The sequence below is a fragment of the Sus scrofa genome, chromosome 2 (genome assembly GCF_000003025.6).
Source record: "Sus scrofa isolate TJ Tabasco breed Duroc chromosome 2, Sscrofa11.1, whole genome shotgun sequence".
In the NCBI taxonomy this organism is placed as follows: domain Eukaryota; kingdom Metazoa; phylum Chordata; class Mammalia; order Artiodactyla; family Suidae; genus Sus; species Sus scrofa.
In genome coordinates, this window is record NC_010444.4 from 61,918,612 (window position 1) to 61,934,968 (window position 16,357).

Below are 16,357 nucleotides of genomic sequence, written 5' to 3' on the forward strand. Positions count from 1 at the left end.
CATGCAACTTCTCCTTTGGAAGGCCACCCAGAGCAGTAAATTCTGGCCCCATATGGAATCTATAAGCAGATGTGGAATTTCCATTAGCCATGACCAATACTCAAACCCCCACAGGTCTCTGCTCTAATCAGAAGGGCAGGATCTGGGCCTGCAATCAAAAGGGCCTGGCTCCCCGGATTCCTGGGTCAGGTGGTAGAAGGAGAAAGGGAGCCAGCATTGAGGGCAAGAAGCCTCAGGGGGAGACTTTCTGTTCATCTTTGGGGATGTTCAGGAGCATCCCCGATGGTTTTTCTGCAAACAAGGAGCATCTCAGCTGCCAAATCACCCAAGCCTGGCTTATGGAAGGTCTCCAGCCAGTGTTGGAAGGAGTGGAGCCACTCACCACCCTGCTCCTTCTCCTGAGTCCCTTCCCCCCCATCCAGAGCCAGGCAATAGGCAACAGGCAAGCCTGTGTCACATCCGAGGTGGTGGTCACTGTGAGTCACCAGCCTTGGGTACATGCCGTCACCTCTCTGAACCTCAGTCTATAATCAGCAAAATGGGCTGATAAAACCTCACAGAGAGTTGCAAGTATCCTGTCAGACATAGGTAGAGGGAGCTGCCTTGTGGTTAAGGAACTGGAATTGCCACTTCCACAGCTCTGGTCACTACTGTGGTGCAGGCTCCATCCTTGGGCTGAAACATCCCAATGCCATAGGCATGTCCAAAAAAAAAAAAAAAAGATGCAGGTAGAGAGAGGAGAGAAATGTATGTTTCAAAATAGTATTTGGGTAAAGGTTCCATTGATAACTAAAACTTACAAATATTTGTATTGTGCACATGTTTGTATACACATTGGGAAAAAATCAGGAAGAATCCACACAACACAGAAGAATTGGAGGAAGTAGAATTGTAGTCTCTAATGCATTCCATCCATGCTGAGCTGCTGTAACTTTTATTACCAAAACTCAATTTTGAAAATAAATAAAGATTTGGCATGATGAGTGGCACATAGCTTGCACACAAATCAGATGCGTAATTCTTATTTTGTTACCATAAGAACACGCCTCCCTAGAATCAGCCTGGGGTCTCTCTAGAACAAATATGTAGGGCAGCTTGCTGGCTGCAGTTTCACCTTTCATAAAAGAAATGTAAGAGGACCCAGATTAAAGGAGAGATATACAATGCTCATGGTGTGAAAGACTCAATGGTGTTAGGATGTTGTCTCACTAAATTGATCAATTAATCTATAAGTTCTAGGAAACTGAATCCCAGGAGGACTTTTTAGAGAATTAGATAAGCTAATGATAAAATTTACATGAAAGTGCAAAGAACTTAGAATAGCCAAAATCTTTCTGAAAAGAAAAAAATGTGGTTGAAAGATTGATACGAGCCCCCCCCACCCCAGATGTGGAATTTGCAAAACTAGGGGTTGAATCAAAGCTGCAGCTGCCAGCCACAGTCACAGCCACAGCATTGCTGGATCCCTAACCCACTGAGCAAGCCCAAAGATCAAACCCGCATTGCATGCATACTCGTTGTGTTCATTACCACTGAGGAACAACGGGAACTCCCTGATAAATCCCTTTTAAGACACACTCTAAAGCGACAGGAATTGTGACATTGTGTTATTGGCCAAAGACTAGACACATAAGTCAATAGAACAGAATGGAGAGTCCAGAATACTTTAAAGAAATGTGCAGGTCAATGTACAAAGCATACTCTTTTCAATAAGTGATACTTGAAAACGTGGACACTATATGCAGGAAAAAATGTCAACTCAAACCTCACACCTTATGCAAACTTTAATATGGATCATAGAAATAAAGGATGTAATCATTATACAACTACAGATGTGATCAATTCGAGTAATAAAAAAAAGAAATAAAGGATGTAAAAAATGTAAAAATTTTGGGAAAAAAGAGACTCTTTATAGCCTTAGGTTAGATAAAGAGTTCTTGTATATAATAATATAAGCCTGATAAGCAGTATCATAAAAAGAAAAACACGGTCAATTGTACTTTATAAAAACTATAAAATGCAATTCTGTGAAAGACATCTAAGATAATGTAAAGACTAGCCACCACCCACTAGGGGAAAAAAAAGACTTGCAAATCATCTATCTGACAAAGGACTTGTAGACAAAATCCAATAATCAGACGGTAAACAATCCAGGGAAGTAAATTGGTAGGAATGAAATGTGGTTCAGCCACTATGGAAGACAGTATGGGGGTTCTTCAGAAAACTAAATATAGAACTGCCATAAGATCCAGCAATCCCATTCCTAGGTATATATACAGAAAAAGCTATAATTCAAAAAGATACAAAAACCCCTATGTTCATTGCAGCACTATTCACAATAGCTAAGACCTGGAAACAGCCTCAAAGTTCATCAACAGGTGAATGGATTAGGAAAAAGTGGTACGTATATACAGTGGGACACTACTCAGCCATGAAAAAGAATGAAGTCATGCAATTTGCAGCAACATGAACACAACTAGAAATTATCATACAACATGAAATCAAAGACAAAAAGGATATCATACAATTTATATGTGGAATCTAAAATATGAAGCAAATGAAACTCTGTACAAAAGAGAAACAGACCAAGTGACATTGAGAACAGATGTGTAGGTGCCAAGGGGAGGTGGGATGGAGAGGGATAGACTGGGAGTTTGGGATTAGTTTATACAAACTATTACATTTAGAAGGATAAACAAGGTCCTACTGTATAACACAGGGAACTATAGTCAACCTCCTGGGACAGACCATGTTAAAAAAATAATATTTGAAAAGATACGTATATATAAAACTGTCATTTTGCTGTATATCAGAAATTAGCACAACATTGCAACACAACTATAATTTTTAAAAAGGTAAAGAATCGAAGGAAAACTAATGGGCAAAAGATTCGAATAGGCACCTTACCAAAGATATATGGATGGCAAATAGGCACAAGAACACAACATTCTACATCATTAGTCATTAGGAAACACAAACTAAACTCCAAGTGATAAGTCACTGAACACCTATAAGAATGGCTGGGGAAAACTGACACCACCAGATGCTAATGTGTGTACAAATATACACAAAGAGTCCGAGTAGCTTTGTCGGAACAGCACAAAACACAAAACAATCTGCATCTCCACCAACGGGTGAAGAAAATGTGGTCCACCCATACTATGGAATATTAGTTACCAATAAAAGAAACTAACAATTGATACTTGCCACATGGATGAATTGTAAATGCACTGTTAAGTGAAAGAAGCCACACTCTAGGAATAGAGAATAGATGCATGTTTTGGCAGGAATTGGGCTGAGAGGGATTTTTGACTAATAAGGTTGCCACTGCTAGTGGTGGTGACACAACTCCATGCTTTTTTCAAAACTCAGAACTCTACCCCAAAGAGAACAAACTTTACTGTTGTGAATTTTGTAAATTTACATGCAGGTTTAAGATGAGGCAGAGGGCAACTAAGCACATACATTTTTTGCATAAATATACAATAAAACAATATGCAAAAAGTAAAGTGTCTGCCTAAAAAATGGGAAAACAAAGGACATGTGGAAGACCAATATTTGCCACTGAGGGTTTATTTTTTAAATGAGTGAATGAATGTATTCTCTGTCAAAATTATTACACTTAAAAATTTAGGCACTGCTCATCAGAGAATCTCATCTCGTAAGCCTGCAGTTCTCCTCACGATCTGAGGCACCCGGGTTCTGAAACACCTCCTTGGAAGGTAAGAAATTATTTCTGAAGCCAGGCTGACCAAACTTACCCCAACCCCACCACTCATCCACTGAGTGACCAGTGAGTCAATCTCTCCAATCCTGAAGATTGGGGAAAGGATGAAATCGGTGTTTGCCTGGGGGAGCTGAAGTGTCTTCACCTTCTCCTTCCTGTGGTTGACGTCTGTTAATAGGACCAAAATCACCAGTGGAATCTCCAAGCCTTAAGTGTGGTAGGAAAAGTGTTTGACTACACCCACATCTTCCGTGGGTGTATCTGTAGCTATTGCTAAAAATGAAATTTCTGCACCAAAATTATATGGTTAAGAATAACTCAATTTATAATTGGTGGTGACGTCTCAAGTCATCGAGCTGCATGAAGAGAATTCTCGCAAAGTGAGAAAACTAAATTATTTTTCTAACATAATGCTATTTTTAAAATAATGACTTGAATACTTAACACTGAAAGATGTTAAAAAGTTGATGGGTTTATGTTGTGGAAGGACTTTCGCAATACAGTATTATGGGGGAGTTCCCGTCATGGCTCAGCGGATAACAAACCCGACTAGCATCCATGAGGATGCGGGTTCAATCCCTGGCATCACTCAGTGGGTTAAGGATCCAGTGTTGCTGTGAGCTGTGGTGTAGGTCTCAGACACAGCTTGGATCCCCCTTTGCTGTGGCTCTGATGTAACCCGGCAGCCACAGCTCCAATTGGACCCCTAGTCTGGGAAACTCCATATGCCACAGGTGCACCCACCCACCAACAAACAAAGACCAAAAAAAAAAAAAAAAACACCCAATATAGTATTATGGGAAAAGCCAGGTTAACAAGAAAAAATGTATGATGAAATAGCACTTTGGGGTTGAGGTACACCTCACATAACATAAATTCACCTTTTTGACCATTAGCAAGTGTTCGATTCCATGAGTCCAGCACATTCACAGTGTTGTGCAACCACCAACTCTCTCTACTTCCAAGATGTTTTCAGCACCTGAAAAGGAAACCTCATACCCATGAGCAGTCACTCTCTGATTCCCTTTCTATCCTGCAGCTCCTGCAAGATCTTTCTCTATGGATTTATCTATTCTGCACACGTCATTTGAATGGAATCACACACTATGTGACCTTCTGTGTCCGGCTCCTTTCACATAACATAATGATTTCAACATTCATTCACGTTGTCACATGTATCAGGGCGTCACCCTTTATATGGCACAATAGTATGTTTTGTTATGGATATACCACACCCTATTCATCCATTCCTCTCTTAATGGATATTTGGATTGTTTCCCAAATATCCAACTATACCAATTGCGGACTCTACCACTCTAAAGAGTTGTGTGCAGATTTTTGTTTGTACACGTTTTCAATTCCCCTGGGTGCATACCTAGGTGTGGGGTGGCTGGATCATATGGTAATTCTAGGTTTAATTTAAGGAGAAAATGCCAGGCTGTTAGTTTTCCACAGTGGCTCACCATTTCACATCCCACACAGCAATGTTTGAAGATTCCAATCACCCCCACATCCTCAGCAACACCTATTATCTCTTACATTCTCGACACCCTTGAGAGTGTGAAGTAGTATCACACTGTGGCATTGATTTGCATTTCCTGGACAACTAAGGAAGCTGAGGATCTTTCCAGCTGATTGACAGTCAGTAAAATGGCATTTTACAAAGGAGATAGCTCACAGAGCTCCCACTGTGGCTTAGTGGGTTAAAGACCCAACTCGTATCCTTGAGGACGTGGGTTCAACCCCTGGCCTCGCTCAGTGGGTTAAGGATCCGACTTTGCCGAAAGCTGTGGCATAGGTCGCAGATGCAGCTTGTATCTTGGGTTGCTGTCGCTGGGGTGCTGGCCAGCACCTGCAGCTCCAATTCTATCCCTAGGCTGGAAGTTCCATATGCAACCAGTGTGGCCTGAAAGAAATGCGGGGGGGAGGTCACATGTGGCAGGATATTTGGGATCATATGAATGATGATTAGTTGACACGTTTGGATTACAGATATGACTCTTTTTCTTACTTTTTCCTATATGTATATTCTTCTATGATGAGGTGTCATTTGGGGCAAAGAAAAACATTTTAGGAGAGACAGGATTAAGATGGAAGAGTAGGAGGACTGGAGCTCACCTTCTCTCCTAAAAGCTACAAATTTACAACCAAATGCTGAACAACCTTCAGCCAAATAGCCTGCAAACTATCAAAAAAGATATGCTACTCCAGAAGACAAAGGGGAGGCTACATCAAGACAGTAGAAGGGGGGGAGTATGTTATATAAGCAACCCCCAACCTCCCCCACCCCAGGTGGGCAACCCACAGCCTGGAAAGTAACTGTATCACAGAGACTCACTTACAGGTGAGAGACTTCTGAGCCTCACGTCAAGTTCCCACCCCTGGGGATCTGGCATTGGCAGAAGGAGCCCCAAAGCATTTGGTATTGAAGGCCAGTGGGGCTTGTGCACAGGAGCTCCACGGGACTGGGAGAAGGGGAGACCCCATTCTTGAAAGCCACGCACAGGGTTTCATGTGCACTGGGCCCCAGGGAAAAGCAGAGACTCCATAGGAATCTGGGTCACACATGACTGCAGCTCTTGGAGGGTCTCCTGGGAAACCAGGAGGTGACTGTGGCTCATTGTGGTGGAAGGACAATGGAGGCAAAGTCCAAGGAATAATCACCAGTGTGTGCTCCTCTAGAGGTGGCCATTTTGGGAAAATATGGCCCCACCCACCAGGCCTGAGAAGCCCCAGCCCAAACAATAATCCAGGTGGGATCACGGCCTCACCCATCAGCAAAACCATCTGCCTAAAAACCTCCCAGGCACACAGCTGCCTCTATTCTCACCCAGAAACACAGCCCCACCCACCACAGGGATAAGAATCAGCTCCACCTGCCAGTGGGCAGGCACCAGTCCCTCCCATCAGGAAGCCTACAGCAATCCCCCGTACCAACTTCAGCCACAAGGAAGGCAGACATCAGAAGCAAGAGAGGCTACAACTCTATCATCTGCAAAAACAAGACCGCATACACACACACACACACACACAAATCTGCACAAAATAAAAAGGCAGAGAATTAGGACCCAGATAAGGGAGCAAGAAAAAACCCCAGGGAAACAGCTAAGTGATCTGGAAATTATCAACCTCCATAGAAAGACTCTAGACTGATGATAGTGAAGATGATTCGAGATCTTGGCAGTAAACCGGGGGCAACTATTGATAAATTACAAGAAAGACTGAACAAAGAAACAGAAGATCTAAGGATTAAGCAAGCAGAGATGCAAAATACAATAACTGAAATTAAAAAAAAATTCACTAGAAGCCACCAACGCAGAATACAGGAAGCAGAAGAACAAATAAGTGAGGTGGAGGACAGACTAGGGGAAATCGCTGATGTGAAACAGAAAAGAGAAAAAAAGATGGAAAAGAAATGAAGACAGCCTAAGAGAAACCTGGGACAATGTTAAACACACCAACATTGACATTGGTATTATAGGGGTGCCAGAAGGAGAAGAGAGGGAGAAAGGGCCAGAAAAAAATATTTGCAGAGTTAAGAGCGGAAAACTTCTCTGACGTGGGAAAGGAATCACTCACTCAAATCCGGGAAGCACAATGAGTACCATATAAAATAAACCCAAGGAGGAACACTCTGGGACACACAGTAATCAAACTGACCAAACTCAAAGACAAAGACAAAATATTAGAGGCAGATCGAGATGGCAGAGGACTAAGACGCCACACTCACGTTGCTCCACAAACACATCAAAGAAACACATCTACATGTAGAACGACTCACACAGAACATCCACTGAATGCTGGCAGAAGGACATAAACCTCCAAAAAGAGCAAGAAACTCTTGACATAACTGGGTAGAGCAAAGGAAGAGAGAGAGAATCAGGATGGGACTAGCATTCCTGAGAGGGAGCTGTGAAAGAGAAAAGGAACCCACACCCTGGGAAGCCACCTAACCAACAGGGAGACCAGCCAAGATGGAGGGACCTCAAAATCACGGAGAAAAGTGCAGCAGCTGGACTGAGGAGGGCAAAGTAGAGGGAGAGCCACACAGATCATCTGCACCGCTGCCCAGGACACCACAGCCTGAGATGCTCGGGCAGGGGATGTGTGCTGAGACTCAGCCTCTGGAGGTCAGTTCCAGGAAGAGGACGAGGGTTGGCTGTGTGGGGACAGCCTAAGGGGCTAAGGAGCTTTGTACCACAGGCCAAGGAGTGGTGTGCTATGGGCTGCGGAGCAGTGTGTTACGGGCTGGTGAGTGGAACGCCACGGTAGAGAGAACCCAGGAGAAGTTCTGGGCCCGCAGGAGAAGCAAGGCGACATTGTTGGGGAGGGCAAGAGGAGGGGCAGACCACCATAGGCCTCTCCCCACACACATGCACATGGTCAGGCTCTCAGAGGGCAGGGCACTTCTGGTGCAGATTATGGGTGGTGAGAAGCCACTGTTCGGGCCACAAGAGACTGGGCACTTCTTGTGCAGGCTATGGGTGGCTGGGCACCTCTCGTGTGGACTAAGGGCAGCAGGGGACTAAGTGCAATGTGGTGCTTCTTGTGTGATCTACAGGTGGCAGGGACAGACCACAGCAGTCTTCTCGCAGGCCAGAGGGAGGCGTGGCCTGCCACCACTGGGGGCCTGTGAGTGGGCTCCACCTGCTGCCCCAGTCACCTCAGGGATCGGAAAAATAAGAGGGCACTGCAACCAAGCAACACACGTTATTGCTCTCACCCCCCTGGGAATACAACCACCCTGCAGCTGCCATTGCCAAATGCTCTGGGCAGCCCCCACCTGCTTGATCACTGTCCATTCCCAAGACCCTACAATTAGGATCAGCTGGTACAGCACCTCCTGCACTGGCTAAGCGGGATGAGGTCCCTCTTGAATGGCCTGCAGGTGGTGGGGGCACACCACTGCAGTTATCTCTGACTCCAGAGGTGGGCATGGCCCACTGCCACTGTGGATTCCTGAACAAGAACCACTTGCAGCCCCAACCACCTCAGAGGACACTTCAGAGGAAGACATTGTGATGGAATGCCACCTGTTTTTGCTCTCTCTCCCCTGGGAGCACACTGGCCCTACTGCTGCCACTGCCAAATGCTCTGGGCACTTCCCGGATGCTTGATCACTCTTCCTTCCCAGGAATTTACAACTAGGAGCAGCCGGTGCAGCACCTCCTGTGAGGGCTAACCGGGACAAGGTGCTTCTTGCATGGTCTACAGGTAGCGGGGATAAACCACTACAGTTATCTCTGACTCCAGAGGCAGGTGTGGCCCGCCACCACTAGGCGTCCATGGTCAGGTGCCGCTTGGGGCCCCAGTCACCTCAAGGGCACCACAGAGGAGGGCACTGTGATTGAACACCACTGGTTGTTGCTCTCACACCCCTGGGAGCACACTGGCCCTGCTGCTGCCACTGCCAAATGCTCTGGGCAGTGTCCACATTCTTGATTTCTGTCACTTCCCAGGATGCTGCAACTAGGAGCAGCCCGTGCAGCACTTCCTGTGTGGGCTAAGTGAGTCGGGGTGCTTCTGCAGCTGGCACAGGCAAACCACCGCAGGTATCACTGATTCCAGAGGTGGGTGTGGCCCGATACCACTAGGGGTCCCTGAACAGGAACCACTTGGGGCTCCATTCACCTCAGAGGAGGGCATTGCAGTTGAAAACTACCTGTTGTTGTTCTCACCCCACTGGTAAAACACAAACCCTGCTGCTCCCACTGCCAAATGCTCTAGGCACCTTATAAATCTGCCTGAGGCTCCTTACCACTTCCCAGGGTCCTGCAACTAGGAGGAGTCTGTGCCACCTTCCTGCATGTCCTTGCTGCTATTAAGAGACCAGCAACCAGGCACTGACTACTAGCCCCACCCACTGCCTCCTTCTCCCTAGAAACACACTCAGCACCCTGGGGATAATGGCCTGCTCACACCAAAGAAAGAGACAGCAAATACTCAAACTCCCACACCAAAAATAAATAGTAACCCCACACACACACAAAATACAAAGGGGTGCTATTGCATAGAAGTAGTCGTCCAAGACTACAGGTTGGCTTCCCTAAACTCACAGAAAAAGAAAAACATAAGCAAGATGAAGAAGCAGGAGCTCCCAGCGTGGTGCACTGGAAACAAATCCAACTAGGAACCATAAGGTTGTGGGTTCCATCCCTCGCCTCACTCCGTGAGTTAAGGATCCAGCATTGCCATGAGCTGTGGTGTAGGTTGCAGACGCGGCTCGGATCCTGCATTGATGTGGCTGTGGCGTAGGCCAGCAGCCACTGCTCTGAATCTACCCCTAGCCTGGGAACTTCCACATGCCACCTGCAAGCGCAGCCCTAAAAAGGAAAAGACAAGGAGAGAAAAGAAAAGGAAAGAAAAAAGAAAAGAAAAGAACTCAAGCATAAAATAAATGGAAAACATCCAACCAAAAAAAGGAAGGAAGGAAGGAGAAACACACAATCAACTGGAAAACAAGGTTTAAAATGGCAATAGGTACATATTTATCAATAATTACCTTAAACGTCAATGGACGGAATGCTCCAACCAAACGACACAGAGTGGCAGATTGGATTACAAAAGCCAAAACCTACAGTCTGCTGTCTACAGGAGACTCACCTTAGGGCAAAAGACACATATAGATTGAAAGTGAAGGGATGGGAAGAGATATTTCATGCCAGTGAACCAGGCAGGAAAGCAGGAGTTGCAATACCATATCAGACAAAATAGACTTTAAAATGAAGGCCATGAAGAAAGACAACGAAGGACACTATTTAACGGTAAAAGGATCCATTCAAGAAGAGGATATTACAATCGTCAATATATATGCCCCTAATATGGGAGCAACCAAATACCTACAACAAATACTAACAGACATAAAAGGAGAAATTGATGGGAAACAATCACAGTAGGAGACTTTAACACCCCACTCACATCAATGGACAGATCCTCTAGACAGAAAACCAATAAGGCAACAGAGATCCTAAATGACACAATAGAAAACTTAAACTTAATCGACATTTTCAGGACATTACATCCAGAAAAATCAGAATATACATTCTTCTCAAACACACCTGGAACATTCTCAAGGATCGGTCACATTCTGTGGCACAAAGCTAAACCTCAACAAATTTAAGAGTATAGAAATTATTTCAAGTATCTTCTCTGACCGTAACGGCATGAAACTAGAAATCGACCGCAGGAAAAGAAATGAGAAAAAAACTAACCACATGGAGACTAAACCACATGCTACTAAAAAAAAAACCAATGGGTCAATGAGCAAATCAAGAAGGAAATTAAAACATACCTCGAGACAAACGATAACGAAGACAAAAACCACTCAAAATCTATGGGATGTTGCAAACGCAGGGCTCGGAGGGAAATTCACAACAATACAGGCCTTCCTCAAAAAAGAAGAAAAATCTCAAAACGACGACTTAACCCACCACCTAAATGATTTAGAAAAAGAACACACAAAACCTAAAGTCATCAGAAGGAAGGAAATCACAAAGCTCAGAGAGGAAATCAACAAAACAGAGATTCAAAAAACAATGGAAGAAATCAACAAAACCAAGAGCTGGTTCTTTGAAAAGGTAAGCAAAATTGACACACCTCTGGCCAGACTCACCAAGAAGAGGAGAGAAAAAACCCAGGTAAACAAAATAAGAAATGAAAAAGGAGACATCACAATGGATACTGCAGAAACACAAAAACCCATAAGAGAATACTACAAACAACTGTGTGCCGACACTTTGGACACCCTAGAAGAAACGGACAACTTTCTAGAAACTTACAGCCTGCCAAAACTGAATCAAGAAGAAATGGATCAACGGAACAGACCAATCACTAGAAATGAAAACGAATATGTCATAAAAAAACACTTCCTATAAATAAAAGTCCAGAACCAGATGGCTTCACAGGCAAATTCTACCAAACATACAAAGAGGAACTTATACCCAAACTCCTTAAACTTTTTCAAAAGGTTGAAGAAGACGGAACACTCCCAATGACATTCTATGATGCCACCATCACCCTAATTCCAAAACCAGACAATGATACCACCAAAAAAGAAAACTATCACCCAATATCTTTGATGAATATAGATGCAAAAATTCTCAACAAAATTTTAGCCAAAAGCATTTGACAAGGTCCACATCCATTCATGATCAAAACGCTTACCAAAGCGGGTATAGAGGAAACATACCTTAACATAATCAAAGCCATTTATGACAAACCCACAGCAAACATAATACTCAGTGGAGAAAAGATGAAAGCCTTCCCACTAAAATCTGGAACAAGACAAGGACGCCCACCATCAACACTTGTATCCAACAGAGTACTGGAAGTCCTAGCCACAGCAATCAGACAAACAAAAGAAATAAAAGGTATCCAAAATGGAAGAGAAGAGGTAAAATTGTCACTCTGTGCAGATGACATGATGCTATACATAGAAAACCCTAAGGACTCAACCCAAAATCTACTCGAACTGATCAACAGATTCAGCAAAGGAGCAGGATATAAGATTAACATTCAGCAAACGGTCACATTTCTGTACACTAACAAGGAATTGTTAGAAGAGGAATACAAAAATTCAATACCTTTTAAAATTGCACCCCAAAAAATCAAATACCTGCAATAAACAGGACAAAGGAGGTGAAAGACTTATGTGCTGAGAACTATAAAATATTAATCAAGGAAATTAAAGAAGATGTAAAGTAACAGAAAGATATTCCATGCTCCTGAGTTGGAAGAATTAATATTGTTAAAATGGCCATACTGCCCAAAGCAATCTACAGAGTCAATGCAATCCCCATCAAATGACCCATGACATTTTTCACAGAACTAGAACGAATCATCCAAAAACTTACATGGAACCACAAAAGACCCAGAACTGCCAAAGCAATTCTGAGGAACAAAAACCAAGCAGGAGGCATAGCTCTTCCAGACTTCAGGCAATATGACAAAGCCACAGTCATCAAGACAGGGTGGTACTGGTACCAACACAGACATACACACCCATGGAACAGGACAGAGAACCCAGAAACAAACCCAGACACCTACAGTCAATTAATCTTTGACAAAGGAGGCAAGATTAGAAAATGGGGGAAAGACGGTCTTTTCTGAAAGTGGTGCTGGGAAACCCGAACAGCAGCACGCAAGTCAATGAAACTAGAGCACACCCTCACACCATGCACAAAATAAACTCAAAATGGCTTAAAGACTTAAATATAAGACAAGACACCATCAAACTCCTGGACGAGAACAGAGGCAAAACACTCTCTGACATCAACCTTACAAATGTTTTCTCAGGTCAGTCTCCCAAAGCAACAGAAATCAAAGCAAAAATAAAACACTGGGGGGAAACTGGACGGCCACATGTAAAAGAATGAAATTTTAGAACACTCCCTTACACCGTACACAAAAATAAACTCAAAATGGATTAAAGACATAGCTATAAGACCAAATACTATAAAACTCTCAGAGGAAAACATAGGCCAAACACTCTCCAACATAAATGACAGCAACATCTTCTCAGATCCACCTCCTAGAGCAATGATGATAAAAACAAGAATAAACAAGTGGGACCTAATTAAACTTAAAAGTTTCTGCATAGCAAAAGAAACCCTAAACAAAATGAAAATACAACCCACACAACGGGAGGAAAATATTTGCAAAGGAATCGACTGACACGGGATTAATCTCCAAAATTTACAAACACCTTCTGCAGCTCCATACCAAAAAAGCAAATAACCCCATCAAAAAATGGGCAGAAGATCTAAACATACAATTCTCCAAAGAAGACGTACAGATATACAGATAGCCAAAACACACATGAAAAGATGTTCAACATCCCTCATCATTAGAGAAATGCAAATCAAACGCTCTATGAGGTACCTACCACCTTACACCAGGCAGAACGGCCATCATCAAAATGTCTACAAACAATAAATGCTGCAGAGGGTGTGGAGAAAAGGGGACCCTCCTGCACTGTTGGTGGGATTGTAAGTTGGTGCCACCACTGTGGAAAACGGTATGGAGAATCCTCAGAAAACTAAAGATAGAACTACTATTTGATCCAGCAATCCCACTCGTGTCAGAGAAAACCATGACTCAAAAAGACACGTGTACTCCAGTGTTCATTGCAGCACTATTTGCAATAGCCAAGACATGGAAACAACCTACATGTCCATCAATAGAGGAGTGGATCAAGAAGATGTGGTACATATACACAGTGGAATATCACTCAGCCATTAAAAGGAACAAAAGGGAGTTCCCATTGTGGTGCAGTGGTTAACAAATCTGACTAGGAACCATGAGGTTGTGGGTTCTATCCCTGGCCTTGCTCAGTGGATTAAGGATCCGGCGTTGCCGTGAGCTGTGGTGTAGGTTGCAGACACGGCTCGGATCCCGCGGTGCTATGGCTCTGGGGTAGGCCGGTGGCTGCAGTTCCAAGTCCACCCCTAGCCTGGAAACCTCCATACACCACGGGTAGTGGCCCTAGAAAAGGCAAAAAAAAAGACTAAATAAATAAATAGAAGGAACAAAATAACGACACTTTTAGCAACATGGATGGACCTAGAAATTACCATGCTAGGTGAAGTCAGTCAGACAATGAGACACCAATATCAAATACAATATCACTTACATGTGGAATCTGAATAAAATACACAATGAACTTCTTTGCAGTACAGATACTGACTGACTCACAGACTTTGAAAAACCTATGGTTTCCAAAGGAGACAGGTTGAGGGTGGAAGATGTGCTGGGGGCTTGGGACCGAAATGCTGTAAAATTGGGTTGTGATAATCATTGTACAACTATAAAGGTAATAGATCCATTGAGTAATATAAAAAAAGAACAAACTAATACCATTTGCAACAACATGGATGGAACTAGAGACTCTCATCCTGAGTGAAGTTAGTCAGAAAGAGAAAGACAAATGCTGTTTGATATCATTTATATCTGTAATCTAATATATGGCACAGAAAAGAAAAGACAATCATGGACTTGGAGAAGAGACTTCTGGTTGCCAAGGGGGAGGGGGAGAGAGTGGGAAGGACTGGGAGTTTGGGGTTAATAGACGCAAACTCTTGCTTTTGGAATGGATTAGCAATGAGATCCTGCTGTGGAGCACTGGGAACTATGTCTAGTCACTTAGGAAGGAGCATGATAATGCGAGAAAAAAGAATGTATACATGTATATGTAACTGGGTCGCCATGCTGTACGGTAGAAAAAATTGCATTGAAAAATAACATTTAAAAAAGTTTTTAGGAGTTCCCGTCGTGGCACAGTGGTTAATGAATCCGACTAGGAACCATGAGGTTAGGGGTTTGGTCCCTGCCCTTGCTCAGTGGGTTAATGATCCAGCGTTGCCGTGAGCTGTGGTGTAGGTTGTAGACACGGCTCGGATCCCGCGTTGCTGTGGTTCTGGCGTAGGCCGCGGACTACAGCTCCGAATCCACCCCTAGCCTGGGAACCTCCATACACTGCAGGAGCGGGCCAAAGAAATAGCAAAAAAATAAAATAAAATGAAAAAGTTTTTAAAATAAAAATATACATACAGTGGCAAAAACAAAAAAAAAAAAAAAACAACCAATGATACTGAATCAACCTGACAAGTTTTGCACAGCAAAGGGAACCATCCAAAAAAACAAAAAGACAACTTGCAGAATGAGAGAAAATAGTGTCAAATGATGCAACTGACATGGGCTTAAACTCTAAAACAGACAAACAACGTACACAACTCAACAGCAAAAAAAGCCAACAACCCAATGGAAAAATGGGCAAAAGACCCGAATAGACATTTCTCTAAAAAAGATATACAGATGGCCAACAAGCACATGAAAAACTGCTCCACATCACTGATTATTAGAGAAATGCAAATCAGAACCACCATGAGGTACCACCTCACACCAGTCTAGAATGGCCACCATTAATAAGTCCACAAATAACAAATGCTGGAGAGGGTGTGGAGAAAAGGGGACCCTCCGGCACTGTTGGTGGGAATGTAAGCTGGTACAACCACTGTGGAGAACGGTGTGGAGGTACCTTAGAAAACTATACATAGAACTACCATAGGACCCAGCAATCCCACTCATGGGCATATATCGGACAAAACTTTCCTTGAAAAAGACACATGCACCCGCGTGTTCACTGCAGCACTATTCACAATAGCCAAGACATGGAAACAACCCAAATGTCCAACAACAGATGAATGGATTAAGAAGATGTCGTATATGTACACAATGGAATACTACTCAGCCATTCAAAAGAACAAACTAATGCCATTGCAGCAACATGGATGGAGCTAGAGACTCTCATCCTGAGTGAAGTACGTCAGAAAGAAAAGGACAAATGCCATACGATATCTCTTTTATCTCGAATCTAACATACAGCACAAATGAACCTTTCCACAGAAAAGGAAATCATGGACTTGGAGAAGAGGCTTGTGGTTGCCAAAGGGGAGGGGGAGAGAGTGGGATGGACTGGGAGCTTGATGTTAATAGGTGCAAACTCTTGCCTTTGGAATGGATAAGCAATGAGATCCTGCTGTATAGCACTGGGAACTCTGTCTAGTCACTTATGATGGAGCATGATCATGGGAGAGAAAAGAATGTATACATGTATGTGTGACTGGGTCACCC